The 21,840-nt window shown below is 45.9% G+C and overlaps 1 protein-coding gene across 1 annotated transcript in view; it reads right to left on the reverse strand.

Annotated features, from left to right (window-relative positions):
- LOC146817937 (uncharacterized) overlaps positions 1-21,840 on the reverse strand; it is a 1,667,073-nt gene that overhangs the window by 538,701 nt on the left and 1,106,532 nt on the right. The gene's annotated exons all lie outside the window — the stretch shown is intronic.

Here is a 21,840-nt window from a genome sequence, read left to right on the forward strand (position 1 = left end):
GCGCATTAAATAATTTGCCAAGAAGTTCTCTAGTGGGGGTCACTCCATATGAGGTCCTATTTGGGCCAAGAATGTGGGTTCCTGATCTCGAATGTAAAGGCACAGTGGTGGAAAATAAACCCATTGATATCAAAGATCGTTTGGCTGTTTTACAGGATCTAAATGAACTACGATCAAAACAAAGCAATGTGTTCCTGAAGCCAACCACCACTGGGGAAAAACCGGCAGTCCCGGCAAGGCACGTCTGGATTCCAAAAGTTGGGGATCTAGTCAGAGAGAAGATTGCGGACAAGAAGGAATTTGGGCCTTCTTACAGAAAACCAGTACTTGTCCCAACTGTCCATGGAACAAGAACAGTACTTCTGCCGCCCCTTGCTGGAAAAAAGGAGAAAAGATTTGTATCAATCGACCTCATCAAACCACACTATGTGGCCGATACTAAATACTAGGCCTCGTGGACTTTGACCTAGTAGCAGGCGCCCTCTTCTCGCTACTATCCAAGAGGTTCAGACTGAAAGACTCATAACCATCGAGAATTCAGCAGTAAGAGATGAAGGACTAACTAACAATGCTATGGAACTCATTCCTCTTGAAACTCAAGTAACAGTTCGTCCAGATACAGCTGTCTACACCAACGTAACACGTGATCAACTGGTTCCAGCGATTTTGACAAATCCTGATGCAATTCCAACGATTGACCGAACTGCATCTGGCTACTTCATTAACTTGGATACGTTTTCTAAGGATCCAAGTGAGCCTGAAACGACGCCAGCCCTAACAACTTTCAAACAACAAGTACAAGTCATTTTCAATTTCTGAAAGAGACTTATCTGGTTTCACCATTGATTGAACTATGGATTATTTCTGGAATATTTTTCTTTCTGCGTTGGCTAGCTTTGATAATGACCCTTAGCATGCTTATGAATGAAAGTAAAAATGTGAACTTAAATTTAAAGCCACACAAATCTTCCCATCGTGAAGCAAGAGACTTGTCAGCAGTGAACATCACAGCCGTTCCTGTACAGGAAGGTATAGTTTGGGACAAAACCGACTTCGAAATTTTCGGCCCGACGGAACTTCTGAAGATTCCACATGTATTTAAAATTCCATTAAGTGACTTTATTACCTCCAGTACCTATTCTGATGATTGGGACTTTGAGACTGTTAATAATATGATGTCTGATCTAGAAAGGTCTGCTGCTTCTCTAACAATGAAAATTTAGAGGGTTCATCAGACTACAGACAGCTATTTTGTTACATCCACTATGGTCATCATTTTTGCATAAATCTGCAACACCTAAAAATGTATTTATGTTTAACCAATGGGAACATTGTCCTACACCACCAAAGGGTAGTTAAAAAACATTTACATTTTACAAGTAAGTTTCCATATTTTTCAGGGTACAATACATCTGAACCAGAAACATTTTTCTATAGAAATGTGAACACAACAGGACAGAAAAATATGTTAACTAATACAAAACTGATTTATTCTGCAGCCTTTATCGCCCAACTGTCTAGACAAGGGTTTGAATTCTGGAAAGACGCAATCGACACAAAGTCTGTCTGGGGTTCTAAAGATCAAAGACATGAACACACCTTCTGTACCAACACCTGCAAGTAATGGCACTACACAGGGAGCAGTCACAGTAGAAACAATACTACAAAACAAGAGATCAGATCCTGATTGGGAAAAATGCTTGCTCTGGCCCACAGACATCTATCAAGAAAGTTTCCTGAATAGAATGCAGGGCTTTACCATCCATAGGCCAGACCCATGTTATGTTCAATGACAGCACCAGGGGGTAGTAACAACATACAGTGTAGGAAAATTGTGCCTCGACTGGCTACAAGGATGTACACTCGAGGAAGTGAAACAACACTTATCTTTACTTAAAGAAGACACAGACCTTAGGTATTTCTTGCTAGGACCGAGAAAACCGCATCAAAAACATTTCATATATGCCGGCATTTATGCTGCTTATAATGAAATATGGAAGGTTTCACAAGCAGAGGCTGCAGAAAGAATACGTGAGCTTGATCGTATTAACTTAGAGAAATCTCTCACTGTGGTCGACAATGGGTTAAGAACTTTGTCATCCAAAATATATTCACTGGACAACATTGTATCCTCTGCTATCGACATACTGGAACAAGATTTAGCTATGTTACAACAAGGCCAATCTCAGTTACGTTCTATTATGTTATTAGGCTGGACGCTGCAATCCTTGCGTGCAGGCTATGTGCCTTAGCGTTTTATCAACATGTCGTCTCTGTTTTCAGAATACAATGTCACGGATAAACAGATCGAACTGGCACAAAGGCGAGCAAAGTATTCAATGCTGAGCATTGAAAAACTGGAAAAATTACCATTTACGGTAGCAGAAAAACCAGCTACAGAATGGCTCATCCATGGCAAAATAACTCGGCCTGTCACTACTTTTCATTTTCAGTATTGCCTCAAACAAATTCAAGCAGGCAAATATGAAAGGTTGGGTAAAGAATACATTAAGACATCCTGTGATTTACCTTACAAATACAGGTGTTGGAGTGGGGGTCGTGAAGTGTTTCTAAGCGGTACACACTGTGAAAATGCACTGAGCAGATCTCTCATATGTCAGGACATTTCTTTACACTGTGCTTGTAATGGTTCTGTGGCAAACTTGTCCTGCCACCGGCAGGGTACACCAGCTGCTGTGATTAATCCAGGGTTTGGTCAACTTTCTAACGGGAGTTACCTCATGTTGAATGATCAAAGTTGCTGTGGCATGTTGCCAGGAATCCCATATCTGGTAACGGTTGGCTCCAGGGTTATTTGTTGTATGCAAGTATTGTTCCCCCAAATAGACACAGTCAGGGAGTCACCTCTATGGCCTTCATTGAATGTTTCTTTTATATGTTTTGATACTTTACGCAGAATGAAAGCCATGCTTTTGCAACAGACCGTGCCTTTGACCTCGGACAAAGAAACCTATGTTCTACAAATTAGAAGAAACAGGCTCTCATTCGTACAAACTGCCCTATACAATTCGTAGAAATGATGGGACGTATCTTAAACATGTCTGATACAAGCGGAGTTGTACATCTATTTAAGACCATATGTTCAGGACTGTTAACACCTTCTCAGGCAGTCTTCAGAATCATTCCAAAGTTCGTGCATTCAGTGTTTGGTGGTCTGCCATTAGTTCTAGCACTCTTTGTAGGAATCCTGTTTCTATTCCTACTACTACGCTATGGCAAGCCTATCTGCCGGCGTCACTCCCAGCAACTTGGCGAAAGCTCTCCTAGAACGGAAATGCTGTGAGCGCATAGTGCAACTTTTGGGCATACCTCGTCTACAGGAACTTAATACAACATGGTTTCTGTCATTTAGACCAATCTGGCAAGATTGCATCTTACCTGTTCTACACTGCCTGCTTTGCGGTGAAGAATGCGTGCTAGACATCTGTCTAACACTCCCATCAGTCATGCCATCGGATATGGATACTCTGCTGGACCCGATAATGGCCCATGCTCTGTGTTGTCCCCAGACGCTACCAATGCTGATGACGGCATTCGTTGAGATCTCACAGATGCTTCCTGCTGCTGCTGAGGTACAAGATGGATCAACAGGCACACAGGTAACAACAGATGCGAACATTGCTGCGGCATCTCATGCTGAAGGCGATGCTTCATATCTCTGTTCAGCTAACCTTTTAAACGATGTGTTCTAACTATCACCGACATTGGTAGACAATCTTTTGTCTACAAGAGTAGATGATTTCAGGTTTTCACCAGACCCATACACTGACTTTGATTCGGCTCACAGTGTACTGGGAAAGCAATGAATTTGGCCTCCATATTTTCAAAACAGAACAAAACTTGGAACTCTTTCTAAAATTGATTTTTTGGTTTTTTTTGGGGGAAATACATGGCAATTCAATCTGCTTACAGTAGAACTATTCATATAGAACTGACTTCTTTTATTGCTTCCACGGACACATTGTCACATTATTTACCACAATTTCATTTGGTACCAGTTATGAAATGGCTTTGGTTTTTGAATATTTGTCAACCATTTCGTCATATGTATATATTTCTATTCATTCATATTGCATTTATTTCCGATATATGCTTAGAATGAAAATCCGCCTTAAAATGTACAGTACCTTTGCATTACATGTTTAGCAAAAAGTTTTTACACAAACTTCTTTTAGTATGCTTTTACAATTCTTTTTTTTAGCAACATGTGGTACTCAGTTTAATGTTTAGCATTTCATGTTTAGCATTTAGTATTATCGTTCATTCGAAAGTGGAGTGAATGTTGTATTCTGCTTTAGGTGTCCGTATATAGGTTTTCTTGAAACATGTCCATAAGTTATATAGGCACAATTCGCATTGCCCTTATAAAGGCATAAGATCCCAGTCCTTATTTAGGCATTAGCCATCCTATCCAAATACAGGCATGGTCACCTACATCCGTCCACCCCAACGTCACATCAAGTTCTTAGAAACCAGACCCTTAAGCTCTTGGGAGTTCCCCTAGCACAGGATTATTGATTTCTCCAAGAACTCATTTATTATGCATGAACCTCTATTTCTTAAGGGTTCATTCCTGACTTCTTCCTCTGCCCGACTTTACGTCAATGCTAACATTCCAAGGCACCTACCAGGCATAAATATACCTTCCACTGCCAGAGCAAGTAGGAGGAGACCTCGACTTTAGAGGAGCACGTGTCCCGGCCTGACGCACTGATAAGAGACACTGTCACCCCTGCTCGCAGAGAATCCAGCTTCCTGTGTTCTGACTCCCTTCGCGGGGTGTTAGAGTTCGAGACCCGGAAAGAGATTCCCACCTCTCTCATTCTCAAGCTGACTAGAACCTAGAGGGACTCTTGGCATACCAGACTTGGCATACCAGAATTGGCATACTAGACTATAGCATACCATTCTATAGCCTACCATACAACGGAATACATAACCTACTTCTTACATTGTACTACACTTAGGTTAGGTACACTGGGGTAGAGCTAGTTAGAGAAGCATCTTATGAGTACTCGCATCTTTAGCTTATGTTATTTATGTATATGAATATATGTGTCATAGCTAATAGGTAATGCTAGCGCAGTATAATTTCTTTCTACTGCTCACGTTGTACATAATATATCGCGCATACTGTCTTATGATTGTAACAGCTCATATCTCTTACACCAGAAACCAGACTGTTCAATAAATCCTTTTTATTGAAACGCCCATCTATTCTTTCTGTGTAACTCTGAAGAAACTAAGCATGCACGAATAACTGAGTGAAACTGTTATCTGTTGTTTCCACAAGTTTGAGAGTGTTCCGATTCTAAAAGGAATCAAAGATGTCATGTTTATGCGGTTGCCAGAAACTACTCCCTTCTTGTTTACAAGGAGTTTTTAGTGGCCTCTGAGTTAGCTGGCAGAAAGTAATTAAGGTTAATGTATTCGATAGGGGCATACTGACCTCAGTCCTATGCCAAATCTATAGGGTATATTATTCCAATGCGCAGAGCCTATTAGGGAAATAGGAACTACACTACAAAATAAAACACTGCAGGCTTGGGGACGAGAATCTTCTGGGTGAGACTACCACTTCGAGGGATGAGTTGGGATGTCGTGGGTTGGTTAGGCACCGTTGGTTTGGGCACAGAAGGCCGTGGGGCTCCGGGTGCAGGGGTGCCTTGGGATTTCGGATTTTCTTACCCACTCTGGTCGCAGTAGGGGGGGTCCTGAAGCAGGTCAGGGGGCGCCGGATCTCGGGTCAGGATCGCCAGGGGGACCTCCTCGTGGTGTTGGTTCACTCGAGCTCGGGCCGGGGTCGGCGGGTGCAGAGTGTGCTGGATTCCCGGTCTCTGGCTGGCACCAGAAGCTGAAGTTTAAACACGTCCGGTGTTCTCGGGAGATAGAGTCCTTGAAGTGAAGGCAGGCAGGTCCTCCGGGGTTTGTGAGGTTGCTAGCTGCAGGACACGCCGGGATTTCGCAGAAGCAGTTTCGAGGGGAAACAGGCCTGTAGGGCTGGGGCCAAGTCAGTGGGCGTGGTCCTCTTGTTATCTTCTTTTCTTGTGGTTTCTAATCTGAGGAAGCAAGGTTCAGGGTGCCCCCTAAATACTAAATTTAGGGGCGTTACAGGTAGGTAATGGGCAGGGACCAATGGGTTCCTTCCCTGGGGTGGGTACACCCCCTATTCTGCCACTCTCCTGTGGGAGGGGGGCAGGAGCCTGTCCCTGGTTGGCTGGATCCCCAATCCTCAAGATGGCGGGGACTCGAGGTTGTGCTTCACCTCGCCTCCCCCACCTGAGGGGTGGAGTTGGCAGAGGTGGGCACACGTCCTTTCCTCACTTGTTTTTCCTGCTGGTTCTCCCGCCCAAGTGGGGGGGGAAACAGTGGGGACCAGTTGCTGAAAGCAGCAATTGGTCTGGAGAGGCTCACCAAGGCTGCATGGCACCTCGTCCCAGTATGTGCATTGTTTCAGGTCTCCAAGAGCAGCAGGCTCTCGACCCAAGGGTCCAGAACCATGTCTGGTGGTGGCAGCCTAAGCAGCCACTCAGTCAGGTCACTAGTAGTTGGTCGAATTTCAGGGGGGCATCTCTAAGATGCCCTCTGTTGTGCATTTTACATTAAATCCCACACTGGCATCAGTGTGGGTTTAATGTGCTGAGAAGTTTGATACTAAACCTCCCAGTCTTCAGTGTAGCCATTATGGTGCTGTGGAGTTCGTAATGACAAACTCCCAGCAGGGCTCATGCACCTGTACCTTCACCACTGGCATAGGGCACCCAACTAGAGGGGTGACTGATGTATGCCAGGGCAGTGGTTTGTGGGCATTGCACACAGGGATGTGTGAAATGTCGACTCATCACTTTGTTCTGTACCAAGGCACTCAGTCTGCAAAGGCAGTGTGTGAGTATCAGGGTACAGGGCCTCTGAGGGTGGCAACACAAGTGCTGCAGCCCTTAGTGGCCTTTTCTGGTCACAGTGCCCTGGGTACCTGTGGTACCATTTACCAGGGGCTGACATGTGGCCAGAGATGCCAATTGGGTTTAGGCTTCAATACAGTTTTAGGGAAGGAACATAGGCCCTGGGGACCTGATTAGCAGGAGGCCAGGGCACACTCAGTCAAAGAACATCAGCAATTCAGCAAAAAGTGGGGGCATACCATGCAAGAAAGAGGGCACTTTCTCGAGCGACTGAGCGAAAGGTAGTATATTGTTTCCGCGATTCTGATGGTTGTCATGTTCTGAGGTTGCTAGAATCTATTCTCTCATTGGTAAGAGGAGATTATAGTGGCACTGTGAGCTAGCTAATACAGACAGTCTAACATACCTGGTGGGGGTGCACAAAATCAGTCTGCCACCAGTCCCACAGTTTAAGTTATCCAAACGCGCAGATCCTGTATAGATCATATAGGAACTACATGACAATAATAACATCCTCAACAAAATCCTAAATAGGAAATATGAATATAACAAAATCATTAGTAACCGCGCGTGAATCTGGGTCAACAAACAGAAGAGCATTAAACTATGCGGCTCAAACAAAGCTGGCAAAACCCTAGCATCATACCTAAAATTTAAATTACAGAAATATGCCATTAACTCTATGAAGGATATGGAAGGGAACATCAACAACAACTCTAATAATATTGCCAACATCTTTAGGGAATTTTATAAGAACGTATATGAGGAAAATACAGATGTCAATCACTCAAAGTGCCACAACTATTTAAATAATGTTACACTCCTGAGCCTTACGGAAGAAGAAAAAGCCTAAATCAATGGCCCGATTAAAGAAAGTGAAATCACAGAGGCAATCAATAAACTCAAAACAGGTAAAGCACCAGGACCCGATGTGTTCAATTCCAAGTCCTTGAAAACTTTTTCGTCATCCTTAGTACAACCGCTAACAAGGCTTTTTACTCACTTCTCCAAAACTGGACAGTTTAAGGGTACTCCGGTCAAAGCAATCATAACGGGGCTACCTATAGAAAGTAAAGATCTCTCTTACCTAAGAATTACAGACCGATCTCATTAATAAACCTCGACTGTGAAAGCTAAGTGGCAATCCTCTCAAAAAGAGCACAACAATACATCTCCAAATTCATACACCCATCACAAGTGGGCTTTCTAAAGCACAGCTATCCAGTGACAATACAAGATTGCTATGCCACACTATAGAGAAAGCTAAACTCCTAGACTCCCCTACAGTAGCCATCACACTGGATACAGAGAAGGCCTTTGACAGGGTAGATTGGAGATACTTAAAGGCTGTTCTAGAGAAATTTAACTTGGGTGACATTCTAATCAAAATGGTAATGGCCCTTTACACAAACCAAGCAAAAAAAGTCAGAACTGGAGGCATAATTTCCTCTGCCTTTAACCTTAAAAAAGGCACAAGGCAGGGCTGCCCACTCGCCCCCCCCCCTTTCCTCTTGGCGCTGAAACCCTTTCTCCAACATGTCAGAGAAAATCAGGACATCACTGGGATTAGCTTTTAGCGATAGAACTGTCAAGCTTGCTGCGTATGCAGACGTTGTGCTAATAGTCACTGAGGATGCACCCTCTGCCATTCCGGTGTAATGTCTACTATCAACCAATTCTCAGAAGTTTTGGGATATTCCCTTATCAAGGCCAAATCTGAAGTAAAACTCCCTCGTCGCGATGGGGAAAAGGACATCCTAGGGTCATCAGGATTAGGCTGGAAACAAGGCTCTACCATGCTGGGGCAGGGCCGAAACGCTAAAAATGATGATCACTCCTCTAATCAACTACCTTATTAGCATGCTGCCCATGACCTTAACCGAAGATTTGTTAAGTAAAGTAGATAAAACCTTTAGTAAATTCCTACGGCAAGGCAAGAAACCCCGAATATCACTGAAAAAACTCATATTAGCCAAAGATAAGGGAGGTCTCTCCTTACCCATCTTTAGAAACTATCACACGGCCAGTCTCTGCAAACAAGGTGCCAATTGGTTCATCGATAATCTGAAATACGAACCTCCTTGGGTAACAATAGAAAAATCCATCATCCAGAATGCCCCACTGGCTGCGCTCGCAACTACGAGTACAGCCCATTTACCACACTCTAGGAACATCATACAAAACACCAAAACTGCCCTTCTGCGTCTTGACTCACGATTGGATGTGAAGCTGCAACAATTGTATTTGGCCTCCCTATGGCATAATCCCAAACTCAAAATTGATGGATCCCCAATTTTGTGGCCTGACTGGGCACATAGTGGCATTAACGTAATACAAGATATCTTCAATTGCGCCTCCCCACCTACATTCTCGTCCCTACAGAACCGATTCAATCATAAAAGTTTATACTTTTATAAATTCCTACAACTTAAAGTAAGGATTACGAAAAAGAACTTCTCGGTATCCACACAGACTCTTCTAGGTCGTCTACTCAAGGCAGCCCACATGGTCTCTTGCATATACAAGCTCCTGCTACCTAACCAAAATAAAAACCTAACACGAAACCAGCAGAAATGAGAAGCCAAACAGAACAAAAATAAAATTCATTTTGAGTAGGATGCCATCAAGACATCTCCCTTCCACCACAAAATCTCTCCACCCCTTTCCCAGACAAAATATATGATAATTAACAGAACATATTGGACACCCTCCAGGCTCTTCAAAGTTGGACTCAAACAAAACCCCAACTGCTGGAGCTGCGAGCAGCAAGAAGGTACACTGGCCCACATGTTATTCGATTGTCCCATCTTATGCACATATTCTGGAATAAAACTCTAGACTGCATTAAACACACTCTAAAGATTGTACCTACTAAAGAATTCTCACACATTATCCTAAGCCCTCTAGACCCTCAGCTCAAGAGTGACAATGACCGTCACCTACTAGATTTAATGATCACTATGGCATGCAAACTGGTACTGTACAATTGAAAAACTTTAAGTCGGTATCTTTCGCTATTTGGCAAGAATGGCTACCTTCCTTAGAGGAGCCGAGAATGTAGCATTACAGTTCTCTCCTTGATGCTCCACCCTCAAATCATTATGGAACTCATTGGATGACACATCCTTCACTTATGAGCCCCCATGAATCAACTATCAAATAAGGACATAGCTCCAATCGTGGTTCTCCCTTTCACAACCAACATAACACACTCCCGCAAATATAATACTAGTTCCCAACTCTGCCTACACCTCTAACTTCCCTCAAACACAAGAACTAACGTTATATTATTCTTACCTGTGCACGTCTTACAAAAACATTTGGATCCCTCTAGAAATGATAGAATTATCCAACCAGACCATAAACAATTGTTATAATTGCTACAACCGGATCTTTTTTCTGTCAATTTCTAAGGTTTTTTTAAATAGCAAACTATAACTGTCCCTTTGTTTTTTTTCAATGAATTTCAATGGTTATATATTACGTAAAGTAAGCTGTCCATTGTCATGCTTGGAGTATAATAATATTAATCTATATTTGTAAAAATGAACATATTACCCCTTAAGGTTTGAAGGCACTGGGGGCTGTCGGGGATATTAAGTGAGCTATTGCCCATAGTGACATGATGTTGAGCTGCCACTGGCATCGCACCGTGAGCCCCACGCTCCAGGGTCAGCCACTCTGGCTGCAGCGCCATACCTCTCCTGCCTGGAGTGAGGTTGGGTGTGAGGCCTGGCCTCCCTTGAGTGCCCAAATACCCTCTGTGGGTAGGCCCCTAGCACAACCCACTCCCCAAGAGCACCTAACACCACACCGTGCATGGCTTTCAGCTATGTGTGAAGTGGAGTTTGGCACAGATGACTCCCCCCACGCTTGGATGGCTATGTCATGTAACAATATAAAAGGTGTCATTTTAAGTAAGGTAGACCTACAGGCTTGGTCAAAGGCTAAAAATATTAAAGTGATAGTGGCCATGTCTATTGGCTTTATCAAGCTGTCAGCACATCAACAGATATAAAGCAGACCTAATGGCTTTTTCAAAAAGTCACTAAATCACAAGTTGCAATGTTTAATAATGGGCACATTGGTAAAATGTTTCCAATAAAGCCTCTTTAAGAAAACATTAACATCTGTTTGGGTCTTTTTAAACTTTTTTAGGCCACAAAGAGCAGCCATAAAACCAACAACTAGAGGTCCCTGCACTCCAGCTGGACAGCATACAGCTTGGAGTGTATTAAAAAATATGGTAAACTGGCATGGGGTCCTGAATTAATTGGCCTAAGACACTTACTGTGTCTTTTTGTAATGTTGTTAGGTGATGGCTGCACTTCCTGCAGCACCCACAACAATAACAAAAATGTTTGATTGTGCCCCATTCAACTTTTTAGCTACATAATTGATGACATCATTGATGACATCTCAAATGATGACTGGATTATTATCTAGGGACCTGCTTGAAGGATCATCCCAAAACATGCGGGAATGAGCTGAGGTGGGTGAACTTTTTTGGGTGTTTTTTTGAAATTCATCATCCAATGCCACGGTTATTGGCAACAGAAAAGACACTCTTTCTATGAAAAGTCTGACCTAACCTTAACTACTCAGTGTAATTTATATTTGTATATACTTTATATACATTCGTTCCTGCACAGATTTTGTTAGATTAAAAAAACTTCCCTTCATATTTGTTCCTCCACAGATTTTGTTAGATTTAAATAATTTCTGAAGACCTGGGTGTTCTAATTAGTATCTCTTCACTGTGTCAGATAAGCACCGAGATACACATTCAGGTGTGAGTCATTGTGCTATAGAAAGCTCTATTAACATAACATAACATTGTGAGTAGGAAATTTATAGTTACTTTAGAGCATGAGTTACAGTTACTTGAGATGACTATAACTGGTAAATTTCAGTGGTTTTGTTTGTTTAAAATGGTATGTTTTAAACGGCGTTTTCACCTAAGCATAACGGCCCTTTAAAGCTTTTTTTTCAGTGAGTTTCTAAGGTTTTTTAAAAATAGAAAACTATAACTTTCACTTTACCCTTTGTTTTTTTTTCAATGAATTTCAATGGTTATATTTAATGTAAACTAAACTGTCCATTGCCATCCTTGGATTATAATAATAATAGTAATACATATTGGTAAAGCGTGAACATATCACCCTTTAAGGTTTCAAGGCACTGGGGCCAGTCGGGGAGATTAAGTGAACAATTGCTCAGAGTCACATGATGCTGAGCTGAGCTGTTACTGGCACCAGGGATCGCACCGTGAGACCCACACTCCGGAGTCGGAAGCTCTGGCTGCTGACCACACTTTAAAGGGCCGTTATGCTTAGGTGAAAACGCCGTTTAAAACATACCATTTTAAACAAACAAAACCACTGAAATTGACCACACCTCTCCTACCTGGAGTGAGGTTGCGTACAGGGCCAGGCCCACACTCGAGTGCCCAAATACCCTCTGTGAACAGGCCCGTCATGCAACCCACTCCCAAGAGCACCCAACACCGCACCGTGCATGGCCTTCGGCCGTGGGTGACGTGGAGTTTGGCACAGATCGCCCCCCCCCCCACGCATGGCTGGCTATGTCATGTAACAAAACAAAAGGTGCCATTTTAAGTAAAGTAGACCTACAAGCTTGGTCAAAGGCTAAAAATATTAAAGAAATAGTGGCCATGTCCATTGGCGTTATCAAGCTGTTAGCACATCAACAGATATAAAGCAGACCTAATGGCCTTTTTGCAAAGGCGGGAGCTGCAGCAGAGACCATCCCTCCCTCCATGCCTTCCATGAAGCTCAGCCCGCCCTGCACCAGATGAAGCCAGGCCCTTACTACAGCTGGAGTATTTTTATTGGGCCAAAGATAGCAATGACATTACTCAATGCCACACTGCACACTCAAATCACGGAGAGGGCAGGAATTAGCCCCCCGCTCTTCCTCCTGAGCCGCAACAGTGTAACCACAGAGCGAAAGGTGTTGGAGCGCTTTGTTAGTGTTGATAGCTCGGAACATATGTAACTCTCACTTCACACTTTGTGTCTGTGTAATTTTCAACACTTACACATCTTCTTCACTGCACTATTTATCACAACTTTGAAGACGTCGCAGGCCGGTCTCTTCCTCTGATATTTATAATCTAACAAGCGGTCGAGAAGACCCTTTATTGCAATGCAATAGGTCTTGCATTTGCAAGAGCTTGAGCTGTTAGTATTGTAAATGACTATGAATCAGATGTACGACCCTATTTTGCATGCGCAAATGGGTTTGGCACCTGTTAGCGCATGAAAAACTCACATGGGCCATGTACAAATCCGATTTTGTGAGTTGAAAAATAGTGTTTTGCGACTCGCTATTAGGAAGGGGTGTTCCCTTCCTAATAGAGACCCCAAAACCTATTTATGACTGTTTTGCGACCGCAATTCCGGTCACAAAACAGTCGCAGTTTACCACCCTTCACAGAAGGGTGGTAAAACACTTGCAAACGGGAAGGAATCCCAGGGACCACTGCCTACCCTTAAAAAATTAAACTGAAAAGTTCCATTTTTATTTTTTGAATGCATCCCGTTTTCCTTTAACCCCTTCTGTGCCCATGACATGCTGGACTCGTCATGGAGCACAGTCGCGCTGTGCCCTTGACGAGTCCAGCACGTCATGAGGCATTCCCTGGGGAATCCCTCTGGTGCGGGCACCAGAGGGATTCCCTTTAATTAAAAATAGCCTCGGGAGCTGGGGAAGAGCTTCCCCAGCTCCCGAGGCCCCCCCCCTTTCAGTGTAATGACGATCGGCGCGCACGTCGCGCCGACGTCATTACACTGAAAGTGAAACTGAAATGAGCCATGAGGCTCATTTCAGTTTCACTTTGTACGTGCTCAGGGGGCTATCTCAGCCCCCTGAGCACGTAGAAAGATGGGAGAGGTATCGTTGGAAAGGGGAGAATCTCCCCAGTGAATCCCTGCTAGGGGATCGCCACAGGAGGGCGATCCCCAAGCAGGGATCCACCCACTAGACACCAGGGAGGGGGGAGCGGCCTTTGCTCCCCCCAAATAATTTTGGCATTATTTAGTCTTTTTGCCCCCCTGGGGGGCAGATGGGGGCAGTAGCCCCCAATCTGCCCCCCCGGGGGGAAAAAAGCCCACTAGACACCAGGGAATTTAAAAAAAACAAAAAAAGGGGTGGGGGCTGCCCAAAACGGGCAGGCCCATGCCCCCACCCCACCCCCAATAATTACAGTCTTTCTGCCCCCCCGGGGGGCAGATGGGGCATTGGCCCCTAATCTGCCCCTTCGGGGGGGCAGAAAGCCCACTATACACCAGGGATTTCTTTTCAGTTTTTTTTAGGGTGGGGGCTGCCCGAAACGGGCACGCCAATGCCCCCACCAACCCACCACCATTACAGCCTTTCTGCCCCCCTGGGGGGCAGATGGGGCATTGGCCCCCAATCTGCCCCCCCGGGGGGGGCAAAAAGACCATTAGACACCAGGGAATTGTAACAAAAAAAAACATAGGGGTGGGGGCTGCCCAAAACGGGCAGGCCCATGCCCCCACCCCACCCCCCAACTATCACAGTCTTTCTGCCCCCCCGGGGGGCAGATGGGCAATTGGCCCCTAATCTGCCCCTTCGGCGGGGCAGAAAGCCCACTATACACCAGGGATTTCTTTTCAGTTTTTTTTTTAGGGTGGGGGCTGCCTGAAACGGGCACGCCAATGCCCCCACCCACCCGCCACCATTACAGCCTTTCTGCCCCCCCACCCCCACCCTCCCCTCCACAAAAATGACAGTCTTTCTGCCCCCCAGGAGGCAGATGGGAGCTGTAGCCCCCAATCTGGCCCCCCCTGGGGGCGCAGAATGCCTACTAGAAACCATGGATTTTTTTGTTTTATTAGTGTAGGGGTAGGGGCTCCCCAAAATGGGCATGACAATACCCCACCCCACCCCCAGAGAAATTCCAGTCTCTCTGCCCCCCCCGGGAGGGCAGATGGTGGCAGTGGCCCCTGATCTGCCCCCTGGGGGGGCAGAAAGCCCACTAGGCGCCAGCGAGTACGCAGGCTTTTTTTATGCGTGGGGGTGGGGGCTGCTCAAAATGGTCATACCAATGCCCCCACCCCCACAAAAAATAGCCACAGTCTTTCTGCCCCTTTAGGGGCATATCAGGATGAAACCCCCTTCCCCGATTCCCCCCCAAGGCGGCAGAAAGCCCACTGGGCTCCGGATTTTTTTTAGCAATGTGCATACCTGTGGATTTTGGGCCCTAGCGCAGTTGGCACGTAGGCAAACCTAGCAAACCTGTACGTTCTTTAAAACTAGACACCGAGGGGAATCCTGGATGGTGTGACTTCACTGGCTCTCACGAGGTTCTGTTACCCAGAATCCATTGCAAACCTAAAAATGTGTCCAAAATAACACATTTTCCTCACATTTCTGTGGTGGAAAGTTCTGGAATCTGCGTGGGTCCACAAAATTCCACCCACCCTGCGTTCCCCAAAGTCTTCAGAGAAAAATGGTACCTCACTTGCGTGGGTAGGCCTAGTGCCCGCGTCAGGCAAGGGCCCAAAACTTATTGAGGAGACATCAAAATTACCTATCACAAAACAACCTGGTTTTGCAAAGGGGGTCCTATGAGTTTTTGGCCCCGGGCTTGGCGGCCACCTAGGGAAACCTACCAAACCCACACATTTCTGAAAACTAGACACCCGAGGGATTCCAGGGAGGTATGGCTTGCATGGATTCCCCAACGTTTCCTTACCCAGAATGCCCTGCAAACCTCAAATTTAGCTGAAAAAATCACCTTTTTCACACATTTGTGTGTAGGGAAAGTTGTGGCATCATCGGGCTGACACAAATTTCCTACCACCCAGCGTTCCCCCGGGTCTCCCGATAAAAACTGTGCCTCACTCGTGTGGGAGGCCCAAGTACCCACGACAGGTAAGGGCCCAAAACGTATTGAGGCGACATGAAAATTGCCATTCTCAAAACGGACTGGATTTGCAAGGGGGGTTACCTGGGTTTTTGGCCCGGTGCTCGGCAGCCACCTAGGGGAATCCACCAAACCCACACATTTCTGAAAACTAGACACCCGGGGATTCCAGGGAGGTATGGCTTGCGTGGATCCCCCAACGTTTCCCTACCCAGAATGCTCTGCAAGCCTGTCGCGGGTACTTGGGCCTCCCACACGAGTGAGGCACCGTTTTTATCGGGAGATCCGTGGGAGCGCTGGGTGGTAGGAAATTTGTGTCAGCCCGGTGATGCCACAACTTTCCCACACAAAAATGTGTGAAAAAGGTGATTTTTTCAGCTAAATTTGAGGTTTGCAGGGCATTCTGGGTAAGGAAACGTTGGGGGATCCACGCAAACCATACCTCCCTGTAATCCCCCGGGTGTCTAGTTTTCAGAAATGTGTAGGTTTGGTAGGTTCCCCTAGGTGGCCGCCGAGCACCGGGCCAAAAACCCAGGTGACCCCCCTTGCAAAACCAGGTCGTTTTGAGGTAGGCAATTTTCATGTCGCCTCAATACGTTTTGGGCCCTTGCCTGTCGCGGGTACTTGGGCCTCCCACACGAGTGAGGCTACGTTTTTATCGGGAGACACGGGGGAACGCTGGGTGGTAGGAAATTTGTGTCAGGCCGCTGATGCCACAACTTTCCCACACAAAAATGTGTGAAACACTTGATTTTTTCTGCTAAATTTGAGGTTTGCAGGGCATTCTGGGTAGGGAAACGTTGGGGTATCCACGCAAGCCATACCTCCCTGGAATCCCACGGGTGTCTAGTTTTCAGAAATGTGTGGGTTTGGTAGGTTCCCCTAGGTGGCCGCCGAGCACCGGGCAAAAAACCCAGGTGACCCCCCTTGCAAAACCAGGTAGTTTTGAGGTAGGCAATTTTTATGTCGCCTCACTACGTTGTGGGCCCTTGCCTGTCGCGGGTACTTGGGCCTCCCACACGAGTGAGGCACTGTTTTTATCGGGAGACCCGGAGGAATGCTGGGTGATACAAAAATTTGTGTCAGCCCGCTGATGCCACAACTTTCCCACACAAAAATGTGTGAAAAAGGTGAATTGTTTGGCTAAATTTGAGGTTTGCAGGGCATTCTGGTTAAGGCAACGTTGGGGGATCCACGCAAGCCATACCTCCCTGGAATCTCCCGGGTGTCTAGTTTTCAGAAATGTGTGGGTTTGGTAGGTTCCCCTAGGTGGCCGCCGAGCACCGGGCCAAAAACCCAGGTGACCCTCCTTGCAAAACTAGGTCGTTTTGATGTAGGCAATTTTCATGTCGCCTCAATACGTTTTGGGCCCTTGCCTGTCGTGGGTACTTGGGCCTCCCACACGAGTGAGGCACCGTTTTTATCGGGAGACCCGGGGGAACGCTGGGTGGTAGGAAATTTGTGTCAGCCCGGTGATGCCATAACTTTCCCACACAAAAATGTGTGAAAAAGGTGATTTTTTCAGCTAAATTTGAGGTTTGCAGGGCATTCTGGGTAAGGAAACGTTGGGGGATCCACGCAAGCCATACCTCCCTGGAATCCCCCGGGTGTCTAGTTTTCAGAAATGTGTGGGTTTGGTAGGTTTCCCTAGGTGCCGGCAGAGCTAGGGTTCAAAAACTACAGCTAGGCACTTTGCCAAAAAAGGTTCATTTTTCACTACGAAATTGAGGTGTGTCCACGATGCGTTTTGTGCCGTTTCCTGTCGCGGGCACTAGGCCGACCCACACAAGTGAGGTACCATTTTTCTCGGAGGACTTTGGGGAACGCGGGGTGGGTGGAAATTTGTGGATCCACGCAGATTCCAGAACTTTCCACCAGAGAAATGTGGAGAAAATGTGGTTTTTTGGTAATTTTTTAGGTTTGCAAGGGATTCTGGGTAGCAGAACCTATTCGGAGGCAGTCAAGTCACCCCATCCTGGATTCCCCTGGGTGTCTAGTTTTCAAAAATGTATAGGTTTGCTAGGTTTCCCTAGGTGCCGGCAGAGCTATGGTTCAAAAACTACAGCTAGGCACTTTGCCAAAAAAGGGTAATTTTTCACAGCGAAATTGAGGTGTTTCCACGTTGCGTTTTGCGCCGTTTCCTGTCGTGGGCACTAGGCTGACCCACACAAGTGAGGTACCATTTTTCTCGGAAGTCTTTGGGGAACGCGGGGTGGGTGGAAAGTTGTGGATCCACGCAGATTCCAGAACTTTCCACCAGAGAAACGTGGAGAAAATGTGTTTTTTGTTTGGCAATTTTTTAGGTTTACAAGGGATTCTGGGTAACAGAACCTGGTGAGAGGCAGTCAAGTCACCCCATCCTGGATTCCCCTGGGTGTCTAGTTTTCAAAAATGTATAGGTTTGCTAGGTTTCCCTAGGTGACGGCAGAGCTATGGTTCAAAAACTACAGCTAGTCACTTTGCCAAAAAAGGGTCATTTTTCGCTGTGAAATTGAGGTGTGTCCACGTTACGTTTTGCACCGTTTCCTGTCGCGGGCACTAGGCCGACCCACACAAGTGAGGTACCATTTTTCTCGGAGGACTTTGGGGAATGCGGGGTGGGTGGAAATTTGTGGATCCACGCAGATTCCAGAACTTTCCACCAGAGAAATGTGGGGAAAATGTGTTTTTTTGGGCAATTCTTTAGGTTTGCAAGGGATTCTGAGTAACAGAACCTGGTGGGAAGAAGTCAAGTCACCCCATCCTGGATTCCCCTGGGTGTCTAGTTTTCAAAAATGTATAGGTTTGCTAGGTTTCCCTAGGTGCCGGCAGAGCTATGGTTCAAAAACTACAGCTAGGCACTTTGCCAAAAAAGGGTAATTTTTCACAGCGAAATTGAGGTGTTTCCACGTTGCGTTTTGCGCCGTTTCCTGTCGTGGGCACTAGGCTGACCCACACAAGTGAGGTACCATTTTTCTCGGAAGTCTTTGGGGAACGCGGGGTGGGTGGAAAGTTGTGGATCCACGCAGATTCCAGAACTTTCCACCAGAGAAACGTGGAGAAAATGTGTTTTTTGTTTGGCAATTTTTTAGGTTTACAAGGGATTCTGGGTAACAGAACCTGGTGAGAGGCAGTCAAGTCACCCCATCCTGGATTCCCCTGGGTGTCTAGTTTTCAAAAATGTATAGGTTTGCTAGGTTTCCCTAGGTGACGGCAGAGCTATGGTTCAAAAACTACAGCTAGTCACTTTGCCAAAAAAGGGTCATTTTTCGCTGTGAAATTGAGGTGTGTCCACGTTACGTTTTGCACCGTTTCCTGTCGCGGGCACTAGGCCGACCCACACAAGTGAGGTACCATTTTTCTCGGAGGACTTTGGGGAATGCGGGGTGGGTGGAAATTTGTGGATCCACGCAGATTCCAGAACTTTCCACCAGAGAAATGTGGGGAAAATGTGTTTTTTTGGGCAATTCTTTAGGTTTGCAAGGGATTCTGAGTAACAGAACCTGGTGGGAAGAAGTCAAGTCACCCCATCCTGGATTCCCCTGGGTGTCTAGTTTTCAAAAATGTATAGGTTTGCTAGGTTTCCCTAGGTGCCGGCAGAGCTATGGTTCAAAAACTACAGCTAGGCACTTTGCCAAAAAAGGGTCATTTTTCACAGCGAAATTGAGGTGTGTTTACGTTGCGTTTTGCGCCGTTTCCTGTCGCGGGCACTAGGCTGACCCACACAAGTGAGGTACCATTTTGATCTATTAGCATTGTAAATGACAATGCCTCTTATTTATGTGTTTTGAAATTCTGCAAACAACGACTAAGAGTACAAAGTGCACATAAATAGAAAGCATTGTCATTTACAATACGAATAGGTGAAAGTTTCGAAAATGTGAGACCTAAAGCATTACAAATGCTTGTTTAACTTTATCCACCTTGCACAGAATCAGAGATTCTTTGCAGCAAGTTTAGAATACATTGGCAAAGTAAATAGGTCACAAAGCGGGACCTATTGACTTTGCCATGGCTTATTAAGTAATGCATCTAGTAATATAGACGTTTTGTTGATTTTAACCATGTGGTTACAATCATGAACACCACCATCGAGTTACAGCTGCTACCTAATCAAAACCGTGGACTGAAAAATTGTACATGACGCATGAATCGTACCAGCATATGATTTCCAGAAGGACTTTTCCACAATTATGGAATTATTTTGCAATTTTATAATGCATTCACTCAATTCCTAATTGTCCTCACCAAGCCTCTCCCCCCCCTTATAATTGTTTGGATCCCAGTAACAGAACCTTCTGAGTGCCCAGGAATGGACCTAAGCCCACTTTATAGCTATAAGGCGAGAGCCGGCGGCCACATTCATGTAACATGTGAAATATAAACAGGAACTAAATGGCAGATATCGATTACCTTTAAGCATTTGCATTTAATGTTCAAAAATCGATCAATGTTATTTGCCAGTAAACTGGTCCTGTTGTGTATTCGTTTCAACGCCGGATGGTAATTATCAACGGGTCTGGGGCCCAGCCCAGTTATACCACTGCAAAACAACGAAAACAACTTTCAAAATAAAGTTAAACTCACAGGGCTGCTCTGTTGTGTTTCTTCCCTTCTTCTTCACGAGGGCTCCCCTTCTCTCACTCCTGACAGGGGCGTGAAATGATGTGTAGGGTCTGGCGGAACCCTGTCTTCAAGAACCCGCTGGGGATCATGTGACCCGGGTCCCTGACGAGAATCGAAACTGAACATAACTTTAAACAAAGGCTACAGAGCAACCTGTCCAGCCAGAAGCAACGCCCAAGTCAAACTGAAATACATCACTGCCAGAGCTGGAGCAGGTACATTACTATCAGGGGCCGCACTGTGCTCCATTAGAACGGTCAGTGTCGAGGCGCTTCGTCTATGAGGGAGAAAGAGTGAAGCAAACCCAGTGTTGATGGGGGCGAGACAGAGCGGAATGCGAGAGTGACAGATTGTCCATGATAAGCGCTATACCGCAGGAGTGTGACAGACAACCTGTGATGACTGATGGACAGTGGAAGGAGGGACAGTATGTGACAGGACAGAGAACAGCGATGAACATATCAAAAGTGCGAGGATGAGGGCTAGAGAGACAGCGATTAATGGAGGCCAGTGGGAGAAGTAGGGGCAGAGTCTTCAGATGAATTGAGGGGCAGTGGGAGAGGAAGGGAGGGAGTCTGCAATGCATGGAGGGGAAGTAGGGAAAGAGAGGACAAAATGTAAACGAAAATAAAAATAAAAATCACCCAGGTGGGGGGGAAGCGGGGATCGAACTCTCAAATCACAAAAGGATGAACGGTACGTTCAAACCTCTGAGCTATTGTCGGACCCATTGACTGTAAAGCAACAGGCCCGCGAATGGTGCACACGAGATGCGGGAGCTGCTGGTGTGCGCGCATGGTTGCGAGCAGTAGCATATGTTTCCCATTATCGCGCCCGTGTCTGGACACGATAATTGAAAACATATGCTGCTGCTGCGCGTAACAGACACCAATAGGCCATGGGCGGAGCAATGTGTCCGCCTTTGGCCAATTGCGTGCTGTCTTTATTAAAAAGACGAACGCAAAGGCCAATAGCGTGGCCCAAAAGGAAAAGCACACGAATGAGCGTGTGTGATTCCTAGGTCAGTTTCCAAACCCCTACAATAAGTCTCTCACTGCGCGAGCAATGCTATGCACTGCAACGCTAGGCGCGAGACCTAAAAAATAAATATATAAATATTAAAGGATTTATGAAGTCACCAAGATACCACAGTCACTTGCAGGCGCCCAGACTAACAGTGTGTTTCAATAAAAGAGCCTGCGGCATGTTGAATTGGTTTATATAGGTGGTCTTCCTAATAATAGCTGACTGGCGTCCTCCCTCCATCCCCGCCTAAACTCAGAAGCCCCTCTTCATCCGCTAAGGAAGTGGTGACAAATGGCTGGGCGTCAGTGCGTGATAATGCGGCCCTAGCGGGAGCTGCCAGGGGTAGCGGCACGGCCCAGCCCCTGTCCAGTG

Source organism: Triturus cristatus, chromosome 6 (genome assembly GCF_964204655.1).
Source record: "Triturus cristatus chromosome 6, aTriCri1.1, whole genome shotgun sequence".
NCBI lineage: Eukaryota > Metazoa > Chordata > Amphibia > Caudata > Salamandridae > Triturus > Triturus cristatus.